At 39.6% G+C, this 23,397-nt stretch overlaps 1 long non-coding RNA gene across 17 annotated transcripts in view; it reads left to right on the top strand.

The window, feature by feature from the left end:
* The window catches only part of LOC103348112 (uncharacterized), a 210,480-nt gene that overhangs the window by 14,193 nt on the left and 172,890 nt on the right, over window positions 1-23,397 (top strand). Inside the window, exon 3 of one of the 17 annotated variants that reach the window (XR_016235883.1) lies at window positions 11,625-11,992. The exons of the other annotated variants lie outside the window; for them this stretch is intronic. This is a non-coding gene — a long non-coding RNA (uncharacterized LOC103348112). Of the gene's footprint in view, window positions 1-11,624; window positions 11,993-23,397 lie in introns of those variants that run through there. 17 annotated transcript variants of the gene reach the window in all.

The following is a 23,397-nucleotide window of genomic DNA, read 5'->3' as shown; positions in this document are numbered from 1 at the left end:
CAAAACCCCCAAAAGCCAAACTTGTTTCTTAACTGTATTATCTGTGTCTTTAAATAAAAAATATGTTACTGGAATGTCTTGGCATATGAGTCTCAACTAGTGTTCATTATCATTTTAAGAATTTTTTTTCTCCTTCTTAGTAAATCTCTGAAGGAATAAGCATATTACAAAGTAAGAACTACTGTAATTTTTTTATTTTAAAAACATGTTTGGGGAAGGGTTGCTCTAGTCTGATCTAAGAAGAAAAATAAAATTATAGTTGAAGTATTTTATGATGTAAAATATTTCTGGCAAATTTAATTTGGCTATAGATCTTCTCTCATGGAGTCAGCAAAATTCATTTTGGTTAAACTTTAGACTAAAGCAGTAAATGTATTACTCATTTTTTATTTCACAGATCACATACATTCTTCATTTCAGCAACAAAGTAGTGAATATACAAGTATGCAAGGCATTTTCATTGGATGTGGAACTGAAGATACTGTGACCCTTACAGATAGGGATAGTATTAACAAGTAGAAAATACAATGAAGAACACATACACAGTGTTTCTGTTTAAACTTTACTTACTTTGAGAACCCATGGGATAAATTACTGCAGCCTTTGGGAAAGCAGAACCATTAAAATTAGGAGATGGAAAAGATTGAATCAGTGCTGATGTAATCTAGGCCACTGATGATACAAGAGATTCCCTTAATTCTGCCTACATGTAGCATCTGTTGTAATGCTTCAGACTAGGAGAAATTTCTGAATCTGGTTTGTGCCTTTCCAAATCTGTGCTTTCACCTTAATTTTATCTCAGTTTCTGTTGTAACTTCTTTGCTATCCTCAGAAAAAAAGAAAGGAGGCCTTAAAATTCTATTTCATTCAGTTTCTTTATAATAGTAATCTTGAAAGCGAAATATGTCATTTTCTGTGATAAGATAACTTTGTGGAGCACAATGGTTTAAACACAGCTTAGGATGCCTTCATCTAATATCAGAGTGCATGGGTTCAAGTACCTGCTCTATTCCTGATTCCAGTTTCCTGCTAGTGCACACCTTGGGGAAGAGTAGGTAATGGCCCAAGTACATGTGTTCCTGCCACCCACTGGGGAGAACTTGAGTGAGTTCCCATCTATTAGCTTCAGCCTGCCCATCACTGGCTGTTGTAGGCCCTTGCAGTGGGCAACATCTTTTCCTCCATTAGTGAGGCTGTTTCCTCTCTATGCCTTTATATTTATAAAATAATTAATTTTTAAAATACTTTTTCAGGTAAATTTCTCAGTTTAAGTCTTTTCTCAATAAAATAGTAAATCAAGCAATATTCTTACATATAAATGAAAATAGAAATCTCATAAATTACAGACTTTTGTATGCTGTGAATTCTCAAGAGGAAATTATGCTTTATTCCATTATGCTCTTTCATCAAGATTCATTAGAAATAAAAGTGTGGTACAGTTTGAAATGGATAGCATATGATCAAACTTATGAAAGTAATCTGTTTTAATATGTTGATTATCCTAATTAAGGTACTATCTTATATACTAAAGGAATGATTTAGGAGCTTGATATGGCATTTATGATTCTTATTCATCGAACTTGACTCAGCCTGAATATAGAGCATAAGACATCAGGTTTGCACTGTGTGTTTTTTTAAATGAATAATAAAAAGTGTAAACTGGCTACTGGGTTTTTCTTTAGTTCATAAATAGACTAACATATCATAATACCATTAATTATATTTTCCCATTCTAAAAATCCTAGGAAATAAAAAAAAGCTGTTGATATCATTTTTGAGGAGTGTAAATGATAACAGTGAAATTTTTTGTGTTATCAAGAGCTAAATTTGACTTATCACTTATGAAAACAGTTATAATTGGCAGCATAACATCCATCAGTAGATATTTACGTGTCATCAGAGGAAAAATTATCAACCTAAACTGCACACTAAACACAATTCACTGAAAAACAAAACTTAACCCACAGTCCACTTGTTTGATTTTGAGACTTCTTTAACATTTAATTATAATCATTTAAGATTAATTACATGAATATAACCTGCATAGACAATTTTTTATTAGAAGAAATAAGTATTTTTTAATTTGAAGAAGAAAAATTTTTGTAACTCAGCTGAACTTCTGAAATATATCATTGAATTCCAGTAGGCAAATGTATGAGGTTATGGTTTTTTATGAAGAAACTGTCACTACCAGTCACCCAATTATATTGTAGGAATGCAAATAATGATTTGAATGAATATATGATACAAATATAAGAACAAGCTATGGGACTGGTACTGTGACATAGTGGGTAAAGCCGACACCTGCGGTGCTGGCATTCCATATTGGCACCGGTTCAAGTCCTGGCTGCTTTACTTCTGATCCGGCTCTCTGCTATGGCCTGGGAAAGCAGTAGAAGATGGGCCCCTGTGCCCATGTGGGAGACCCAGAAGAAGCTCCTGGCTTCTGGCTTAAGATCAACCCAGTTCTAGCCATTGCAGCCATTTGGGAGTGAACCAGTAGATGAAAGACTTTCTGTCTTTCTCTGGCTCTTCCTCTCTGTAACTCTGCCTTTCAAATAAATAAATAAATTTTCAAAAAAAAAAAAAAGCTATTTCTGTTTTTTACCATCGAGAAACTGTTGAATTAGTTTTTTCACCTAATATAATTGTGCGTCATATGCTAAAACATTTGTATTCCTTGGAATTCTAAAACTTGGATACGATTTCTGGCTTTACTAGTTATTAATAATGTGACCTTACAGAAGACCTGTATTATCTCATTTACTAGAAGGTAATAATACCTGCCTTCCAGGGTTTTTGAAGAGATTAACATAAACATGTCTGTAAAAGCATAGCACAATACCTGACACATCAATAAAATAAATCTTGTTTTTGAAAGTAATCATTGTAATGAAGTCACCATTTCATGGGCTATTTCTGTTTCTTTTTCCATTTATCATTCTGCCTTAGTACAGGATGATCTAGCAAACTGTAATATTTTCTTGATGACAGTTAAATAGAAGCCTGATGTCGACTTGAAAATAATATCTCAAAAGCAGCAAAGATAATTTCCATTTGTTACCTTTTAATAAACATTTTATTACTCCATCTAAGTTTGTAAAATCTATAGGCAGTTGTTTTGAATTTTTATCTAGATATCCAGGAAGTCCAAATGAGTTCTTAAGCTTATAAAATAAGTGTCTTTCTACTCTAAGGTCTTTATGAAGACTTGGAATGCAGTGAGATTATAATCACACCTGTCTTGAGTCTTTTACGACATGTAACCTAAACTGAAAATTTTTAATCCATAAAACCACTGCTGATAAACACTTCTAACACACAGATTTTTTCTTTTCTCTTTGGAGTTTCCCTTTAATGACTTCAGTAAACAAGGCCGAGATATGAACATCATTTAAAATAATTTTAATTAAAATTTTCAGCTTCAAGAGAAAATGAATAAAAGTATCAAGACATGAATAAATGAGATATTTTTGTGCCTGGTAACATGCTAATTCAAATACCTTGCATTTTAGAACCTAGTATATTTTCTTCTAGCCCATTACTCATCATCTTAACCCTATTTCTTGCTTCTTAGCTACATATGAAATAAAATAGATGAGGTTGTAAGGATTGGTTCCACATGGTTGAAAATAGAAATGTACTTTTTAAACTCCTTTAATAATAATCAAAGCAACAGTTGTATAAACAATAATTCCTGGAATACTCTTCTGTAATACAGGGGTTGTTTTCATACCACTGGCACCCTTATGAAAATCTTCAAATAACAACTTACATCACCAGGGTATCATATTGACCTAGAATACTGGTCAATTGTGATAATGTCTCTAGGAGAAAAAAGAAGATTGGGAGTTTTCCTAAAACATCCCAGATTTAGAATACCAGTGCCTACATGTGGAAAAAAATTTAAGGGTGAGCACAGAGGAAGACATAGATTCTTCTTTACATTTTTCACACTTTACCATCTCATTTGCGATCCTTATGAATGAGGAATCTGCTCTGTAGATTCTGCACATATAAGGATGAAGATATGGGCATTCTTGTGACTCTGGATAGAGAATTGGAGAGAATGAAGTAACTTTCATGGATCTTGATAACTCTCTGTGTCTTTGAGTCTTGAAAGACCTGTTCTTGAGTTTTTAATTAGTGATTTATTCTTTAAATATTTCTTCAGGGGCCGGCGCCGTGGCTCACTTGGTTAATCCTTCGCCTGTGGCACTGGCATCCCATATGGGCTCCGGGTTCTAGTCCCGGTTGCTCCTCTTCCAGTCCAGCTCTCTGCTGTGGCCTGGGAAGGCAGTGGAGGATGACCCAAGTGCTTGGGCTCTGCACCCGCATGGGAGACCAGGAGAAAGCACCTGGCTCCTGGCTTCTGATTGATGCAGCGCACTGGCCATAGCAGCCATTTGGGGGGTGAACCAAAGGAAGGAAGACCTTTCTCTCTGTCTCTCTCTCACTGTCTATAATTCACCTGTCAAATAAATTTAAAAAAATATTTCTGCAAATAAGTTCTCCATCATTACTTAGCTAATTTTTTAAAAAGATTTTGTTTTATTTATCTGAAAAACAGTTGTACAGAGAGAGGTAGAGACAGAGAGAGAGGTATTCATCCGCTGGTTCACTCCTCAGATGGCTGCAACAGCCGGAGCTGTGCTGATCCAAAGCCAGGAGTCAGAAGAAGAGCAGCTGGGACTAGAACCAGCACCCATATGGGATGCCGGCGCTTCAGTCCAGGCCTTTAACACACTGCGCCACAGCACCAGCCCCTGCTTAGCTAATTTCAGTGAGTTTCTGTTCCTCACAACCAATGACTACTTAATTTTGAGAGCAATCTTTCACAGAGGTAAATTGTTAAAGAGATTCTTTCAGCTGTAGTATGACATGTTAGATCTTTTATTCTTGTTTTTAATAGTTAGTGTATATATACATTATATATATATATATACACACACATCTTGCAAAGTTATAGATGCCAAACAAAAGCATTAATTTAGTAAATCAAAACACTAACATAATGTGAAAATAAGAAACATTATTTCACCACAATAAATAAAAAAAATCTAGAGGTGAGCATTTGCCCTAATTACTAAGATACCAGTTAAGAGACCTACATTCTGCCAGCGCCGCGGCTCATTAGGCTAATCCTCCGCCTTGCAGTGCCGGCCCACCAGGTTCTGGTCCCAGTCGGGGTGCCTGATTCTATCCCGGTTGCCCCTCTTCCAGGCCAGCTCTCTGCTGTGGCCAGGGAGTGCAGTGGAGGATGGCCAAGTACTTGGGCCCTGCCCCGCTGGGAGACCAGGATAAGTACCTGGCTCCTGCCATTGGATCAGCACAGTGCGCCAGCTGTGGCGGCTATTGGAGGGTGAACCAAGGGCAAGGGAAGACCTTTCTCTCTGTCTCTCTCTCTCTCTCACTGTCCACTCTGCCTGTAAAAAAAAAAAAAAAAAGAGAGAGAGAGACCTACATTCCACATTGAAGTGCCTGGGTTCATTTTCCAGCTCCTGCTCTTGATTCCAGCTTCCTTCTGTGGAACCTGAGAGGCAACAGTGATGGTCCAGCTGGTTGGATTCCTGCACCTTGCATGGGGGACGTGGATTGAGTTCCTGGCTCCTGACTTGCTGTCCTCCTACCCCTACCCCTGCCATTGTGGGTATTTGGGAAGTGAGCCTGTGGATGGGAGTCCTCTCACTCTCCCTCTCTATCTGAAATTATCATAAGTAGAAAATACCTTCTGAACATCATAGCTTAATAACACAGTAAACTGTATGATAACAGTTTTTCCTCCTTATAATCATGTGACCACTGCTCAGCATCTTGAGAGAGTATCATGCCATATATTGCAAGCCTAGGAAAATGCCAAGATTCAGAATTCAAAATTCAGTTCCTAAAGCCATTATTTTCATGTGGCTTTGCATCATCATAAACTCAAAAATTGTAAGCAAGGGGCTGGCATTGTGGTGTAGCAGGTAAGGCTGCCACCAGCAATACCGACCCAGCTGCTCCACTTCTGTTCCAACTCCTTGCTAATGGCCTGGGAAAAGCAGCAGAAGACAGCCCAAGTGCTTGGGCCCCTGCACCCACGTGGGCTACTTGTTGAACCTCCCAGCCCTTGGCTTCAGCCTGGTTCAGCCCTGGCTATTGCAGCCACTTAAAGAGTGAGCCAATGGTTGAAGATTCCCTTTCTTTCTGTAACTCTTTCAAATAAATAAATAAATCTTTTTTTTAAAATAAAGATTGTAAGCCAAAACATCATAGATTGGGAACCAGCTGCATGCTCCTATATAGATCTTGACCTTTAGTTTTCCAATCTTACTTATTTTCTCTGTTAAATATTAGGATTTCCTTTTGATATTTTATTTAGTTTTTTTATTGAATGTACATAGTTTTTAAGAAGCATGTTACTAAAAAACTTAAAATAATGCCAACCCCCCTTCCCAAATCACACTTGAATTCTTGTGAACAAATGTGTTTTCTCAGTTATTACCATATTTCTAAATGATATATTTTACTTCATATCAATGTTATCAATGACATCTTTCCCACCACTTCATTTCCCCTTCCCTATTTTTCCTACATAGTCTATACTTTATTATGACTTTACTGTGACCAAATACATTTTATTTTTACAAATTTATTTAGAGTTACTGTTTTTATTTGAAGAACAGCAACAGAGAGAAAAATATGTCTTCCATCCACAGTTCACTCCCCAAATTCATTTTATTACTGAGCCAAATAGGACACTACAACCTCTCTTTCTTTCTTAAGGAACCCTCATTATCCCCTGCCCCCAGAACCAGTAATTTTTAAAGTTTTCATTTGCTAATTTGTATTTATTTTTCATTTCTAAATTTACCCTAGTTTTTCAGTGTTATTTTCCAAGCACTCAAACATCAATTTCTTTGTTTTTCCTCATCTTCTTTTTCCTTCTATCCCCCTGCTCTAATATAGACTGTTCTCTAGATATTTCAGTTTTAAGAGATTTTCCTGTGTAATTCTTTTGAAGATGTCATTCCCTCCATTTTCTTATTAAAAAGCTAGGCTTTTGGGGGGGGGAGGATCCTCTAAGTTGTTTTGTTTTTTTACTTTTCATCTGTTTGATCTTTTTGCTCTACTCAACATTATCTTCCAGATCTATTGAATTTCTGATTTTTGGCCATTTTACTGTTTTCCAAAATTTTTCTGTGTTCCACTTCCAGTTTTTATAGCATCCTATTCTTGTTTTCACTTGCAATAATCCTGTTACCTCTCTAAGAACATCTTTTAGTTATATTGCATTCCCTTCAGTGTCCCTGATTCCTCTGGATATATTTTCTCTGAAGTCTTGAGTCTGTCTTTCATGTTGAAGAATTTCCTCAAACGTCGTGTGATGTTTAGCTATTTCATTTTTAAGAATAGTATGCTAGAATGGTGTATGGAAGATCTGTATATTTTTGAACAGGTCCTTCAGCTATATCATGATTGTCATGAACCTGATTTTTTTTTTATTAGAATCTCCCAAACATCAGTTTCTTTCTTTTTCTTTCTCTTTCTTTCTCTTTCTCTTCTCTTCTTCCTTTTTTCCTTTTCCTTTCTTCCTTTCTTGAAAATTTAGACTTAATCTTTTTTGGCATCAGTAACCTTTCCCTTCCTGTACTTCACTCTGACCAATGTCGCTGATCCAAAACATCTTAGTTCTAGTAAACCAAATAGAGACTAAAACATTGATATTTTAGAAAACAGAATAATAACTTAGTTTAGGGATATAAGGTAGGAGACAAAACCTGGGGACTTAGCCACTTTTCAACCTTAGTCACTTTTCAACTCCTTGTTTTCAGTGTTAAGCTTTCACTACCAGCACATCCAGTGCCTTGTGCCTCCTTCTCCTAAACCTTTCCAAGATTCTGTTGTGCAAATTAGAATTGAAAGGAAAAAGAATGCATGTTTCTCTTGGATAATCTATGTAGACACCCAAGTTATAGTTTCCACTACCGAGCACTACTCTCCTGCTTTCTCTCAGAGAATTCCATTGAAATTTCTCATTATCTTTATCTCACCATTTTTATTATATTTTTGGTCTGTTTTTGTTCCTGTACTTATTTTATGAAGCTCTGAGAGACTGAAAAAATGGGGCATGTTTTACCTGTTTTCTTATTTCAAGAAGGGTAAACTTAGATTCCCTTCTTTTTAAAAAGTTTTTAAAAAATGTTTGAGATACCATTATTTTCATTTTCTGTTATAGTCAAAGGCTTAATGCTCTACGAAATAAAGAGTTTAGCAAACAAAAAGTAAAAGACCATAGCTTAGCAGGAACACAGGGGACATAATAATAATCAAATGAAAAAATGTCAACTTCACCAATATCAGTAAACTTCAAGGTAATCACAGACCACCAAAACTATATAGTAAGCTCATAAAAATTTGCCCAACAAAGATTCAAAACAAACTCTGACAAAACAGTGTATTTTTCAAATGCACAAAGGCATTTTTTGCTTTTTTAGTTCCCACATACAAGGGAGAAATGCAAAATTTGTCTTTCTGTGTCTGGCTTATTTCACTCAACATGATACTGTCCAGTTTAAGATGCTTCTGCTCATTATTTTTCCAGTTCTTGGGTTTATCCCCAGGTATATGATACTTTAGGGATTGCAACATTAAAAAAACTTGCATGAAGAATTTTCCTGAATTGACGAAGAGAACTTTAATTATAATATCCTATAGTTTACTCACTAAAAAGCATGATACTAGCCAACAGGAAAAAAAAAAAACACTGTAATATTGGTAGCCACAGGTGGCAGAGCTGTGAATTTTTAGACAATGAACACAGGAGCTCAGTGAGTGGAATAATGATGCAGGTAATTTCATGAAGCTAAATTATGGAGTTTTTGTGACATTCTTGGGTTGACAGATGGGATGCCATGTGTTTGCCAGTGATCCTATGAAATGTGACACTCTGCCCTTTAAATTTCAGCATTAAAAGTTGAGTACAAAATTTTTGTTTACCATGATTACTACCCCCCAACTAGGAGTCATCTGAAGTTGTATACATTGGCCAAAATTTTTAAATACTTAGGAGTTGGAGAAAAGTCTGGTTATAAACTATATGCCAATATAAAGTATTCAGAGAAAAATAGTTTAGTCCAGTTTACAAAATAAGACTGTCTGCCTAAATTTCACCTTGCTTCTGCCACCCATCATAAGTGCCAGCAACCATTCATATTGTCCTTGAAAAAGCATTACACAACTATGGGTTTAGGCCTAACCCAGTCTTCTAAAAATTGCCTTACAACTTATGCTATTTGAATATCCAAATTTTCATGCACATGAATTTCCATCTGCTGTTCTGTTTTCTAGGTATGAAATAATTAGTTACTGAGTGAAGAATGAAGGCAAAGTTTTAGACTAGCTGTATTTTCCAAATTTCTTTGAGTGCCAATTTCACAGATTGTTAGACTCAAACAAGAATAAATACATGAGAGGGTGGGAATTTGGCCTAGCAATTAAGATGCCCACATCCCGTAGCTGGATTTTAAACCCAAGTGAGGCTTCTGATTCCAGCTTCCTGCTGATACACACCCTGAGAGACAGTAGTAATTGCTCAAGTATTGACTTATTGCCACCTTCAGAGGAGACTTGGATTGAGTTCCTGGCTTCTAGATTCAGCTGGGTCCAGCATGGCTGTTGCAGGCATTTAGGACATGCACTAGTGGATTGGTGAACTCTCTATCCCTGTCTCTGCTTCTCAATTTAAAATAAATAAATAAATAAATAAATAAATAAATAAAAGTTTTTTGCGAGTTATAAAGAAGTGTATATAATCTATTCCACCATTTTTAGTTTTTCAAAGATTATTGGGTGATGATTCTGTTCAAAATAATAACATACTAATCATGAGTGAATTCCAGAGGTGGGAGTTTGATGTAGCCATTCAGATAGTGCTTGGGATGCCCAAATCAGACTGCCTGTCTCTAATTCTAGCTTCCTGCTAGTGCAGATCCTATGAGGCAGTAGATGATGGCCCAAGTACTTGGGAAACTACCACCATGTAAGAGATCTGGGTTGAGTTCTGGATTCCTGACTTCTAATTGCCTACTTTACATCCCCAGTTAGATGTTTAATTATTTCATACTTAACGTGATTAAAATTGGACTCCTGATTGCTATCCTTACATTCTCTTCTAAGCCAGCTTTTCCCATAGTCTTCCCTTCCTCAGTAATGACAACTCCATCCTCAGGTTTTCAGGTCAAATATATTATTTTTTTTCTCTCACATCCCACATCCCATGTATTAGCATATTCTATAGGCTGCACCTTTGAAAAATATCCAGAATGTAATCACTTCTCACCATGGCTACCACTTACCTGGATGATTGCAACTGTCATCTTACTTAACCCCTTATCCTCTTATAGTCAGTATAAAAGCCAGACTAGACCTTTTTGAAGATATTAACATCAAACTCTTTAAGTCTTTAAATATATATATATTTGAAAGAGTGGCAGAGAAAGGGACAGAGAAAAAGAGATCTTCCATCCACTGGTTCACTCCCCAAATAGCTGTATTAGTTGGGGCTGGGACAGCCTGAAGTCAGAAGCCAGGAACTCTTGTGGGCCTCATGTGGATGCAGGGATCCAAGTATGTGGGTCATCTTCTGCTTTCCCAGGCACATTAACAGGGTGCTGGATCAGAAGCAGAGCAGCTGGGACTTGAACTGATGCTCCAGTATGGGATCCAGGATTGCAGGTGGCAGTTTAACCCATTGAGCCACACTGCTGACCTGTTTGCATCATTTATTTACTCAAAAATCCTCCCACAGCTTCTCTCACTCTTTATTTATTTATTTATTTAGTTATTTTGACAGGCAGAGTGGACAGTGAGAGAGAGAGACAGAGAGAAAGGTCTTCCTTTGCCGTTGGTTCACCCTCCAATGGCCGCCACGGCCAGCATGCTGCGGCCGGCGCACCATGCTGATCCGATGGCAGGAGCCAGGTGCTTCTCCTGGTCTCCCATGGGGTGCAGGGCCCAAGGACTTGGGCCATCCTCTACTGCATTCCCTGGCCACAGCAGAGAGCTGGCCTGGAAGAGGGGCAACCGGAACAGAATCCGGCGCCCTGACCGGGACTAGAACCCGGTGTGCCGGTGCCGCTAGGCGGAGGATTAGCCTAGTGAGCCGTGGCACCGGCCTTGTCTCACTCTTCATATGAGACCTTAACCTATTACTGTTAATACCTTGCTATTCTTATTGCCTGTTAATCTCCCCTCCTTCGCTATGCTCTAGTCCAGCTGTCCTCTGTTCTGAACTGTTTCTCATGAAACTGAAACTGAAATGATTCTACTATGGGCCCACATTGTGGTGTGGCAGGTTAAGCCCCACCAGTAGAGCTGGCACTCCATATGAGCACTGCTTTAAGTCCAGCTGTTCCACTTTCAATTCAGTTTCTTTCAACTGCACCTGAGAAATTAGTGAAAGATGGTCTAGGTGCTTGGGTCCCTGACCCCAACATGGGAGACCTAGATGGAGTTCCAGGATTCTGGCTCTCACCTGAGCTTGACCAGGCCACTGCGGCCATTTGGGGAATAAACCAGTGGATGGAAGATTCTCTCTGTCTCTCTGTAACTGCCTTTTTTTTTTTTTTTTTTTTTTTTTACAGGCAGAGTGGACAGTGAGAGAGAGAGACAGAGAGAAAGGTCTTCCTTTACCGTTGGTTCACTCTCCAATGGCTGCCGCAGCTGGCGCACCGCAGCCGGCGCACCGCACTGATCCGAAGCCAGGAGCCAGGTGCTTCTCCTGGTCTCCCATGGGGTGCAGGGCCCAAGCACTTGGGCCATCCTCCACTGCACTCCCTGGCCACAGCAGAGAGCTGGCCTGGAAGAGGGGCAACCAGGACAGAATCCGGCGCCCCGACCGGGACTAGAACCCCGTGTGCTGGCGCCACAGGTGGAGGATTAGCCCTGTGAGCCGTGGCTCCAGTGTGTAACTGCCTTTTAAATACATAAAATAAATCTTTGTGAAAAGAAAGAAGTTATTCTACCTTAAAGCTTTTGCACTGCCTAAAGATCGCATTCTAACTTCCTCCCACTTTTCCTCCATTCCTCTTACCTCCCTTTTTACCTTCTCAATGATGGCTTCCCTGATGACCATTTTTAGAATATTTAACTCTCCCTCCCCTTACTCTTGAAAATTAATATGCCTCTTTCTGGTTTGTTACGCCATTTGTATTTCTCACCATATGATATAATACAGTTTGCTTATTTAATATTATATTCTATGTCACTCCTCACTAGAATATAAGCCCCAGAAGGAATATTATTGTTTGTTCACTATTGTATTCCCACAGCCTAATACAGTTCCTGGTATTAGGTAGGCCTTCAGTAAATATTTTCTTAATAAATTAACATATACACTGATAGACTTTTTTTAAGATTTATTTTATTTGAAAGAGTGTCAGAGAGGGAGAGATAAAGAAGAAGAGTTTTTCCATCTGCTACTTCACTCTGCAGATGGCCACATCATCATGGGCTAGGCCAGGCTGAAGCCAGGAGCCAGGAGCATCTTCCTGATCTCCCACATGGGTGGCAGGGACCCAAGCACCTGGACCATCTTCCACTGCTTTAGCAGGTATTAGCAGGGGGCTGGTTAGGAAGAGGAGCAGCTGGGAAACAAACTGGCATCTGTTGGCATACCAGCATCGCATGCAGTAGCTTTACTCCCTGCACTACAAAGTCGGCCCCAACATCTTTATTTTTAACTGATTTAAAGTAAGAGTTTAAATAATCCTAGTACACTATGAATTTATAAACTGCAGCCAACTTTGTCTTTTTCTCTTAACTCATAGACTTTCTATTTAATCATAGGACAATGGATTTTTTTAAGGATTTATTTTTACTTCAAAGAGTTACACAGAGAGAGAAGAGGCAAAGAGAGAGAGGGGTCTTGCATTTGCTGGTTCACTCTCCAGTTGGCCGCATCAGCCAGAGCTGCGCTGATCCGAAACCAGGAGCCAGGAGCCTCTTCCGGGTCTCCTGTGTGGGTACAGGAGCCCAAGGACTTGGGCCATCTTCTACTGTTTTCCCAGACCACAGCAGAGAGCTGGATCAGAAGTGGAGTAGCCGGGACCTGAACTGGCACCCATATGGGATGCTGGCACTGCAGGCAATGGCTCTAGCCACTATGCCACGGCACTGCCCCCAGGATAATGGATTTGTAAAGCTTAGGGGGCATTTTTTATACATATATTTTTAGAGAATTTTTAAGTTTACGGCAAAATTGAGAAAAAGGGGCTGGCACCGTGGCCTAGCAGGTAATTCTGATGCCTGTGACATCACCATCCCATATGGGCACTGGTTCAACTCATGGCTGTTCTACTTCCCATTCAGCTCCCTGCTAATACACCTGGGGAAGCAGCAGAAGATGGCACAAGTACAAAGGAGACTCATGTGAAACTCCTGGCTCCTGGCTCTTAGCTTCAGACTGACCCAGCTCTGGCTTTTACTGTCATTTGGGAGTAAACCAGAGGATGGAAGATGTCTCTCTCTCCAAATCTTCCTTTCAAATAAATATTTATAAAAAAAAAAAAAAAAGAGAGAAGTTACAGAGATTTTTCCTGTGCCCCCTGCCCCCACACATTCGTAGTTTCCTGCATTATCAACATCCCCCACCTAAGTGGTATATTTGTAACAGCTGATGAACCTGAAGAAAACTTATAAGGTGAAAAAAATCATCTTGTCCCCATGGACTGTTTAACCTCTTTGGACCTAGGTTTTGTCATCTATAATTGTATCAAACCAAGTTATAAACCTAGTTCATCTTTTAAATTAACATTCAACTTGTGTACTATAGTGTCAGGGAAGTTCATATTTAGTTTTTTGTCCAGTATACTGAAAAAACAATCATTTGAGGAGAATGAGGGCACTCGAGCTGGATGTCTTCATTTTGTTAGTAAAGTGGGAGATAAGGTCTTCAGCTAGCAAGGAGAGAAATGAGAATAGGAATGGTCATTTAGGAATAATGAAAAAGATTTAGAATAATGTGAACAGCAGAGAATTTACTACGAGTTACTTTTGTTAAACACATACAAATCATATAAATACTTTTCTAGAGGAAAAAAAGTACTAATGAGAAGTTACTATAGTTTTTTATTAAAGATTGATTGATTTGAAAAGCAGAGTGACATACAAAGAGAAAGGGAGATACCATCTATCCACTGGCTCACTCCCCAAGTGCCTACAACAGTTAGAGCTAGGCCAGGCCGAAGACAAGAACCAGCAGCTCCATCCGGGTTTCCCACCTGGGTGACAGGGACACAGTACTTGGGCCATCATTGGCTGTCTTCTTTTGTACCAGCAGGACACTGGATGGGAAGCAGAGAAGCTGGAATTCAAACCAGCACTTCAATATGGGATACAGCAGTCCATTTAAATAAATGGAATATCTAACTAATTTTGATAGTAAAAAAAAAGTTTTATTATTAATCTTTAGCTTTAAAACATACTTTAATATAAAAAAGAAGATACCGATTTCTTTAGCCTTATGAAATCTTTCATTTTTTTGTTTTTTTGACAGGCAGAGTGGACAGTGAGAGAGACAGAAAGAAAGGTCTTCCTTTGCCGTTGGTTCACCCTCCAATGGCCACCACAGCCGGCGCACTGCGGCTGGTGCACCGCGCTGATCCGATGGCAGGAGCCAGGTACTTATCCTGGTCTCCCATGGGGTGCAGGGCCCAAGCACTTGGGCCATCCTCTACTGCACTCCCGAGCCACAGCAGAGAGCTGGCCTGGAAGAGGGGCAACCGGGACAAAGTCCGGCGCCCCGACCGGGACTAGAACCCGGTGTGCCGGCGCCGCAAGGCGGAGGATTAGCCTAGTGAGCTGCGGCGCCGGCCCATATGTTTTGACTTTATAGATTTTCGGAAGTAATTGAAATTTTTTGGAACTTTGAAATAGTTATAGTTTATTTAAGTTCTATTAAAATAAATTTTTGTCTCTTCCTGAATCAGAAATTAAATTAGAATAATGAAGAACAAATATTCTTAATCATTTGGTCATTTATCCAAGAAGATTTTGAGACTCTCCCACCTGTTTAACACTGCACAGAGTTGTAGAGAGCACAGATGTATAAATATTGTTTCATGTATTGTGTTAGTTCTTTGAGAAGGATTCTTTTCTGGAACTGCATTTATATGACTTTTTACCAAGATCCAGATAGACCCCTTCTTGTGCTTCCCTCTCCAGGTACACTCGTATTCAATTAGTATCAAATCTTGCTTCTAAATGGTTCTATCATATGTCTCTTCTTTTTTGTACACATTAATACCACCCAGGTTTACACTCAGTAACTTCCCACTTCAAGCACTATGAAGGCCTCCTGACTAGTTTCTATGTTTAGTTTTACTTCTCTAATCATGCCCATGATGCTATTACAGTTTTCTTTTGAAATTCAAATCGAATGTCATTCCCTAATTAACATTTCCACAAAAATCTTTGTATTCTAACAGTGCTGGCCACTTGAATTTTCTCTCAAAGATCGTATCTCCTATGTTGCACATGTTTTTCTTTCTCTACAGTGTTCCTCTCTCTTTCCCTGCATTCTGTGACTACCTAAAGTCAACCTGTTCTTCAAAGAAAGTGGTACCTTTCTCTGAAGGGAGGAGAGAACCTCCACTTTGACTATGACCTTGTCTAAATAAGATAAGAGTCGGAGAACTCAAAAGGCTTCCATAGCCTTGGAAACTCATGACGGGAGCATAGGGAGATTACTGATGCCATAAACAGGAGTGTCAATTTGTAAAGTCAACAACAGGAGTCACTGTGCACTTACTCCTCATGTAGGATCTCTGTCCTTAATGTGCTGTACATTGAGATTTAATGCTATAACGAGTACTCAAACAGTATATTTCACTTTGTGTTTCTCTGTGGGTGCAAACTGTTGAAATCTTTACTTAATGTATACTAAACTGATCTTCTGTATATATAGAAAATTGAAAATGAATCTTGATATGAATGGAAGGGGAGAGAGAGCGGGAAAGGGGAGGGTTGCAGGTGGAAGGGAAGTCATCGGGGGGGTGGGGATGCCAATGTAGTCCATAAGCTGTACTTTGGAAATCTATATTCATTAAATAAAAGTTAAAAAAAAAAAAGTCAACCTGTGCTAATATACCTTGTTCAGGCACCATCTTAACAAACTCTTCCTTGAGCCTTTTCCTGCCTGCCCGTCGGTTAGAACTATATGTGCCTCTTGAGTGCTTCCTAATCACTATGCAAACCCCTTTCATTTTCTAGTCATCAAGCTGAATCCTCAGTTAACAGTTGACTTCCATCTCCCACTTTTCTTTCTTTCTTTCTTTCTTTCTTTTTTTTTTTTTTTTTTTTTGGACAGGCAGAGTGCACAGTGAGAGAGAGAGACAGAGAGAAAGGTCTTCCTTTGCTGTTGGTTCACCCTCCAATGGCCGCTGTGGCCTGCGCATCACGCCAATCCGAAGACAGGAGCCAGGTACTTCTCCTGGTCTCCTGTGCAGGTGCAGGGCCCAATGACTTGGGCCATCTTCCACTGTACTCCCGGGCCACAGCAGAGAGCTGGACTGGAAGAGGAGCAACCGGGACAGAATCCGGCGCCCCAACCGGGACTAGAACCCGGGTGCTGGCGCCGCAGGCAGAGGATTAGTCTAATGAGCCGCTGCAAAGGCCCTGCTTTTATTTCTGAGTGACCTAAATGCAAGACAATGCATGCAAGATCTAATAAATAGTAGACATTCCTTTCATGTGATGCACTTTACTCTTGGGTACTATTCCATACTGCTTCTCTGTACATAGTGCTCTACCCCAAAACACATGCAATATTATGACTGTGATGGAGCTACAACCCTCAAAAATTACTTTAAAAACTTTCCTTCTCTTATTAATTTTTGTGTTGTCAATTTATATGTAAAATGGCAGTGAACACCTTTACAAAATTAGTGTCGTAGGTCACTATGGAGACTTCTATAGAATAACAAAGTACCAAAAAGTTTTCAATAGCAAATAATTTGGGGATACTAAACTAAAACATACAAAATTTAAAAAAAAAACAGTTACTTAGTGATATATTTCTGAGAACCTTTTTTGCCCCTCAAGGTAGGTTTTTGGAGGTATAGTTTACCTACATAAAATTTATGCTATTTAAGCATACAATTCTGTGAGTTTTGACAAATGTATACAGTTGTATAACAACCCCTAAATATATAGAATTACCTCATAACTCCAAAAATTTTTTCTATTTTCTTTTTTTTAAACTTTTATTTAGTAAATATAAATTTCCAAAGTACAGTTTATGGATTACAATGGCTTTCCCCCCCATAATTCCCTCCCACTCGCACTCCTCCCATCTCCCACTCCCTCTCCCATTCCATTCACATCAAGATTCATTTTCAATTATCTTTATATACAGAAGATCCATTTAGTATATACTAAGTAAGGATTTCATCAGTTTGCACCTACAAAGAACATAAAGTGTAAAATACTGTTTGCGTACTAGTTATAGCATTACTTCACATTGAACAACACATTAAGGACAGAGATCCTACATGAGGAGTAGTGCACAGTGACTCCTGTTGTTGACTTAACAAATTGACACTCTTGTTTATGGCATCAGTAATCTCCCTAGGCTCTACTCATGAGTTTCCAAGGCTATGGAAGCCTTTTGAGTTTACCAACTCTGATCATATTTAGACAAGGTCATAGTCAAAGTGGAAGTTCTCTCCTCCCTTCAGAGAAAGGTACCTCCTTCTTTGATGGCCTGTTCTTTCTGCTGGGATCTCACTCACAGGGATCTTTCATTTACGTTTTTTTGTTGTTGTTGTTGTTTTGTTTTTTGCCAGAGTGTCTTGCCTTTCCATACCTAAAATATTCTCATGGGCTCTTCAGCCAGATCTGAATTCCTTAAGGGCTGACTCTGCGGCCAGAGTGCTGTTTAGGACATCTGCCATTCCGAGTCTGCTGTGTATCCCACTTCCCATGTTGGATCATTCTCTCCCTTTTTTCTTCTATCAGTTAGTGTTCACAGATACTAGTCTTGTTTATCTGATCCCTTTGACTCTTAGACCTACCAGTGAATTGAATTGTGAACTGAAATGATCACTTGGACTAGTGAAATGGCATTGGTACATGCAACCTTGATGGGATTGAATTGGAATCCTCTGGCACATTTCTAACTCCACCATTTGGGGCAAGTCTGATTGAGCATGTCCCAAATTGTACATCTCCTCCCTCTCTTATTCCCACTCTTATATTTTACAGGGATCACTTTTCAGTTAAATGTAAACACCTAAGAATAAATGTGTGTTAATTACAGAGTTCAACCAATTTTATTAACTAGAAAAAAGAAAATACTAAAAGGGATAAAGTATTAAATTGTACATCAACAGTCAGGAAAAGGGCTGATCAATTCACTGTTTTTCATGGTGTCCCTTTCACTTTAGCAGGTTTCCTTTTTTGTGCTTGATTAGTTGTTACTAATCAGGGAGAACATATGATATTTGTCCCTTTGGGACTGGCTTATTTCACTCAGCATGATGGTTTCACAGATTCCTCCATTTTGTTGCAAATGACTAGGTTTCGTTGTTTTTGACTGCAGTATAGTATTCTATAGAGTACATATCCCATAATTTCTTTATCCAGTCTACTGTTGATGGGCATTTGGGTTGGTTCCAGGTCTTAGCTATTATGAATTGAGCTGCAATAAACATTAAGGTGCAGACCGCTTTTTTGTTTGCCAATTTAATTTCCTTTGTGTAAATTCCAAGGAGTGGGATGGCTGGGTCGAACGGTAGGGTTATATTCAGGTTTCTAAGGAATCTCCAGACTGACTTCCATAGTGGCTTGACCAGTTTGCATTCCCACCAACAGTGGGTTAGTGTCCCTATTTCCCCGCATCCTCGCCAGCATCTGTTGTTGGTAGATTTCTGAATGTGAGCCATTCTAACTGGGGTGAGGTGGAACCTCATTGTGGTTTTGATTTGCATTTCCCTGATTGCTAGTGATCTTGAACATTTTTTCATGTGTCTGTTGGCCATTTGGATTTCCTCTTTTGAAAAATGTCTATTGAGGTCCTTGGCCCATCTCTTAAGTGAGTTGTTTGTTTTGATGTTGTGGAGTTTCTTGATCTCTTTGTAGATTGTGGTTATTAACCCTTTATCAGTTGCATAGTTTGCAAATATTTTTTCCCATTCTTTCAGTTGCCTCTTGACTTTCCTGACTGTTTCTTTTGCAGTACAGAAACTTCTCAATTTGATGCAATCCCAAGTGTTAATTTTGGCTTTGACTGCCTGTGCCTCCAGGGTCTTTTCTAGGAAGTCTTTGCTGGTACCTGTATCTTGCAGGGTTTCTCCAATGTTCTCTAATAATTTGATGGTGTTGGGTCATAGATTTAAGTCTTTAATCCATGTTGAGTGGATTTTTGTGTAAGGTGAAAGGTAGGGGTCTTGCTTCATGCTTCTGCACATGGAAATCCAATTCTCCCAGCACCATTTATTGAATAAACTGTCCTTACTCCATGGATTGGTTTTGAATCCTTGATCAAATATAAGTTGACTGTAGATGTTTGGATTGATTTCTGGTGTTTCAATTCTGTTCCATTGGTCTATCCATCTGTTTCTGTTCCAGTACCATTCTGTTTTGATTACAACTGCCCTGTAGTATGTCCTGAAATCTGGTATTGTGATGCCTCCGGCTTTGTTTTTGTTGTACAAGATTGCTTTAGCTATTCAAGGACTCCTGTGTCTCCATATAAATTTCAGCATCATTTTTTCCATATCTGAAAAGAATGTCTTTGGTATTTTGATTGGTATTGCATTGAATCTATAAAATGCTTTTGGGAGAATGGACATTCTGATGATGTTGATTCTTCCAATCCATGAGCATGGAAAATTTTTCCATTTTTTGGTATCCTCTTCTATTTCTTTCTTTAAGGTTTTGTAATTTTTTTTTTTTTGACAGGCAGAGTGGACAGTGAGAGAAAGAGACAGAGAGAAAGGTCTTCCTTTGCCGTTGGTTCACCCTCCAATGGCCGCCGCGGCCGGCGCGCTGCGGCCGGCACACCGCGCTGATCCGATGGCAGGAGCCAGGAGCCAGGTGCTTTTCCTGGTCTCCCATGCGGGTGCAGGGCCCAAGCACCTGGGCCATCCTCCACTGCACTCCCTGGCCACAGCAGAGGGCTGGCCTGGAAGAGGGGCAACCGGGACAGAATCCGGCGCCCCGACCGGGACTAGAACCCGGTGTGCCAGCGCCGCTAGGCGGAGGATTAGCCTAGTGAGCCGCGGCGCCGGCTAAGGTTTTGTAATTTTCATCATAGAGATCTTTAACGTCCTTGGTCAAGTTTATTCCAAGGTATTTGATTGTTTTTGTAGCTATTGTGAATGGGATTGATCTTAGAAGTTCTTCCTCAGCTGTGGCATTGCCTGTGTATACAAAGGCTGTTGATTTTGTGCATTGATTTTACATCCCGCTACTTTGCCAAACTCTTGTATGAGTTCCAATAGTCTCTTAGTAGAGTTCTTTGGATCCCTTAAGTAAAGAATCATATCATCTGCAAAGAGGGATAGTTTGACTTCTTCCTTCCCAATTTGTATCCCTTTAATTTCTTTTTCTTGCCTAATGGCTCTGGTTAAAACTTCCAGAACTATATTGAATAGCAGTGGTGAGAGTGGGCATCCCTGTCTGGTACCAGATCTCAGTGGAAATGCTTCCATCTTTTCCCCATTCAATAGGATGTTGGCCGTGGGTTTTTCATAAATTGCTTTGATTGTATTGAGAAATGTTCCCTCTATACCCAATTTGCTTAGAGTCTTCATTACTAAAGGGTGTTGTATTTTATCAAATGCTTTCTGTGGGGAGCAACTGGGAGCAACTCAGACTAGACTGTTACTGGAATTAAGACTTATTCTATGCTTCTGCTCTCCCACAATATGGTGCTGAGAAGGGAGAAACAGCTTCTACACAGCTGCCTCCAGTTCAACCAATAAACTGTAGGACCTGCTCCTGATTGGAGGAGAGCAGCATACTCGGCGTGTGGGTAGCAGAGTTGGGATTGGTGGAAGAGGACTATAAAGGAGGAGAGAGACAACATGCACCAGGAACATCTAAGGGGAACATCTATCTGAAGGAACACCTGTGCAGCCCCCGAGAGAGCCGGCCGGCGGTGTGCCGCTCCCCCGCGGAAGTGGGGAATGTGGCAGGGGGAACCGCCCTTCCACGGAGGTGGAAGGGTCGGTAGCCAACCCGGGAAGAACCAGCAGCAAACCCGGGAAAGGCCAAGCAGACAAAAGAACAGCGCAGAGTCCTGTGTCGTTCCTCCACGAAGACGGGGAGCGACATAATGGTGCCGTGATTCGGATATGAAGCCTAGGCAGGGTTTAGTGTCGTTCCTCCACGAAGAGGGGGAGCGACACTTTCTCTGCATCTATTGAGATAATATGGTTTTCTTCTGCATTTTTTAATGTGGTGTATCACATTGATTGATTTGCAAATGTTGAACCATCCCTGCATACCAGGGGTAAATCCCACTTGGTCTGGGTGGATGATCTTTCTGACTTGTTGGTGCATTCTATTGTCCAGAATTTTATTGAGGATTTTTGCGTCTATGTTCATCAGGGAAATTGGTCTGTAATTCTCTTTCTCTGCTGCATCTTTCTCTGGCTTAGGAATTAAGGTGATGCTGGCATCATAGAAAGGATGTAGGAGGACTCTCTCTTTTTCGATTGTTCTGAATAGTTTGAGAAGAATTGGTAGTCCTTTCCCCATCTCCATCCCCAGCCCCATCCCATGGGGATGATCTGATTTCTGGCTGTATAATTTTGGCTTTTCCAGACTGTCATACAGTCATAAGGTTTGTAGCTTTTGTGTCTGATTTATCTTGTTTACCATAATTTTCCTCTATTCATTTTGATGTTGTGTGTATCAATAATTAATTTCTTTTTATTAATGAGTAGTATTAAGTTGCATAAATGTAACATAACTTGTTTTTCTTTCAGCATTTGGGGATTAAGGTTGTCTCCAGTTTGTGGCTATTACAAATCAAACTCCTCTGAATATTCATAAGCAAGTCTCCCTGTGGACACATATTTTTATTGTAAATAAAAATTATAAGATGCCTACACAGGGGCCGGCGCTGTGGTACAGTGAGTTAGCACCCTGGCCTGAAGCACCGGCATCCCATATGGGCGCTGTTTCAAGACCAGGCTGCTCCACTTCCAGTCCATCTCTCTGCTATGGCCTGGAAATGCAGTAGAAGTTGGCCCAAGTCCTTGGGTCCCTGCAACTACATGGGAGACCTAGAAGAAGCTCCTGGCTCCTGGTTTCGGATCAACTCAGCTCATCTCTGCTCTGACCATTGCAGTATTTGGTAAGTGAACCAGCGGATGGAAGACCTCTCTCTCTGGCTCTACCTCTCTCTGTAACTTTGTCTTTCAAATAAATAAAATAAATCTTTAAAAAAAAGTGTATACACATAGGATTGCTTGAATATACAATTATTTGAGAAGACTGTATTCTCAATGAACTTCCTTGGCACTTTTGTGAAAAGCACACTTCCAACAAATATGTATGTATACACACACACAGGGTGCATCAAAAAGTTTTGGAAAGTAGAATTAAAAGATAAGTATTTTGTTTTCAAAAATTTTTGAAATCCAAGCATAGAGGATAGAAATTTATTGAAAATGTGTGTTATGAAAATACTATGCATAATTTAAATTTTTTGCACCATAATAAACTTATTTCTTAGTTACATGTTCCCACCAAATTTTTTTAAAGATTTATTTATTTATTTGAAAGGCAGAGTTACAGAGAGAGAGGGAAAGACACAGGAAGACATCTTGCACTGGCTGGTTCATTCTCCAAATAGCTAGATTGGCTAGGGCTGGTCCAGGCTGAAGCCAGGATTCTAGAACACCATTTAGGTCTCCCACGTGGGTGGCAAGTGCCCAAATACATGGGTTATCTTCTGCTACTTTCTTGGGCACATTAACAGGGAGCATGATTGTAAGCCCAGCAGCAGGAACCAGAACTGCAGCCTGTATGGGATGCCAGTTGTCATCATAGGCAGCAGCTTAATCCAATGTGCCACAATGCTAGCCCCATCACAAATATTTTGAAGTATTTTGTGTGTGTGTGTGTGTGTGTTAGTATGTGCATGTGTGGAGATATGTTCCTGAACTCTATTCTGTTCCACTTATTTATATGTTTATCTTTAGGTCACTGTCTCACTGATTGTTATAGCCTTACTACTTTGAAATAAGTGGTGTGAGTCTTTCAACATTTTTCTTTTCCAAAATGGTTTTGCTATTCTAGGTTCTTTGCATTTCCACATAAATTTTAAAATAAGCTTGTTAATTTCTACAGAAAAACCTTCTGCATATTTATTGGGATTTTGTTGAATCTAGAAATAAGTTGTAA

Source organism: Oryctolagus cuniculus, chromosome 6, assembly GCF_051225735.1.
Source record: "Oryctolagus cuniculus isolate XC-2025 breed Fujian yellow rabbit chromosome 6, ASM5122573v1, whole genome shotgun sequence".
Classification (NCBI taxonomy): domain Eukaryota; kingdom Metazoa; phylum Chordata; class Mammalia; order Lagomorpha; family Leporidae; genus Oryctolagus; species Oryctolagus cuniculus.
Note: the sequence above shows the minus strand (reverse complement) of the source record. Positions and strands in the feature narration are given on the sequence as shown.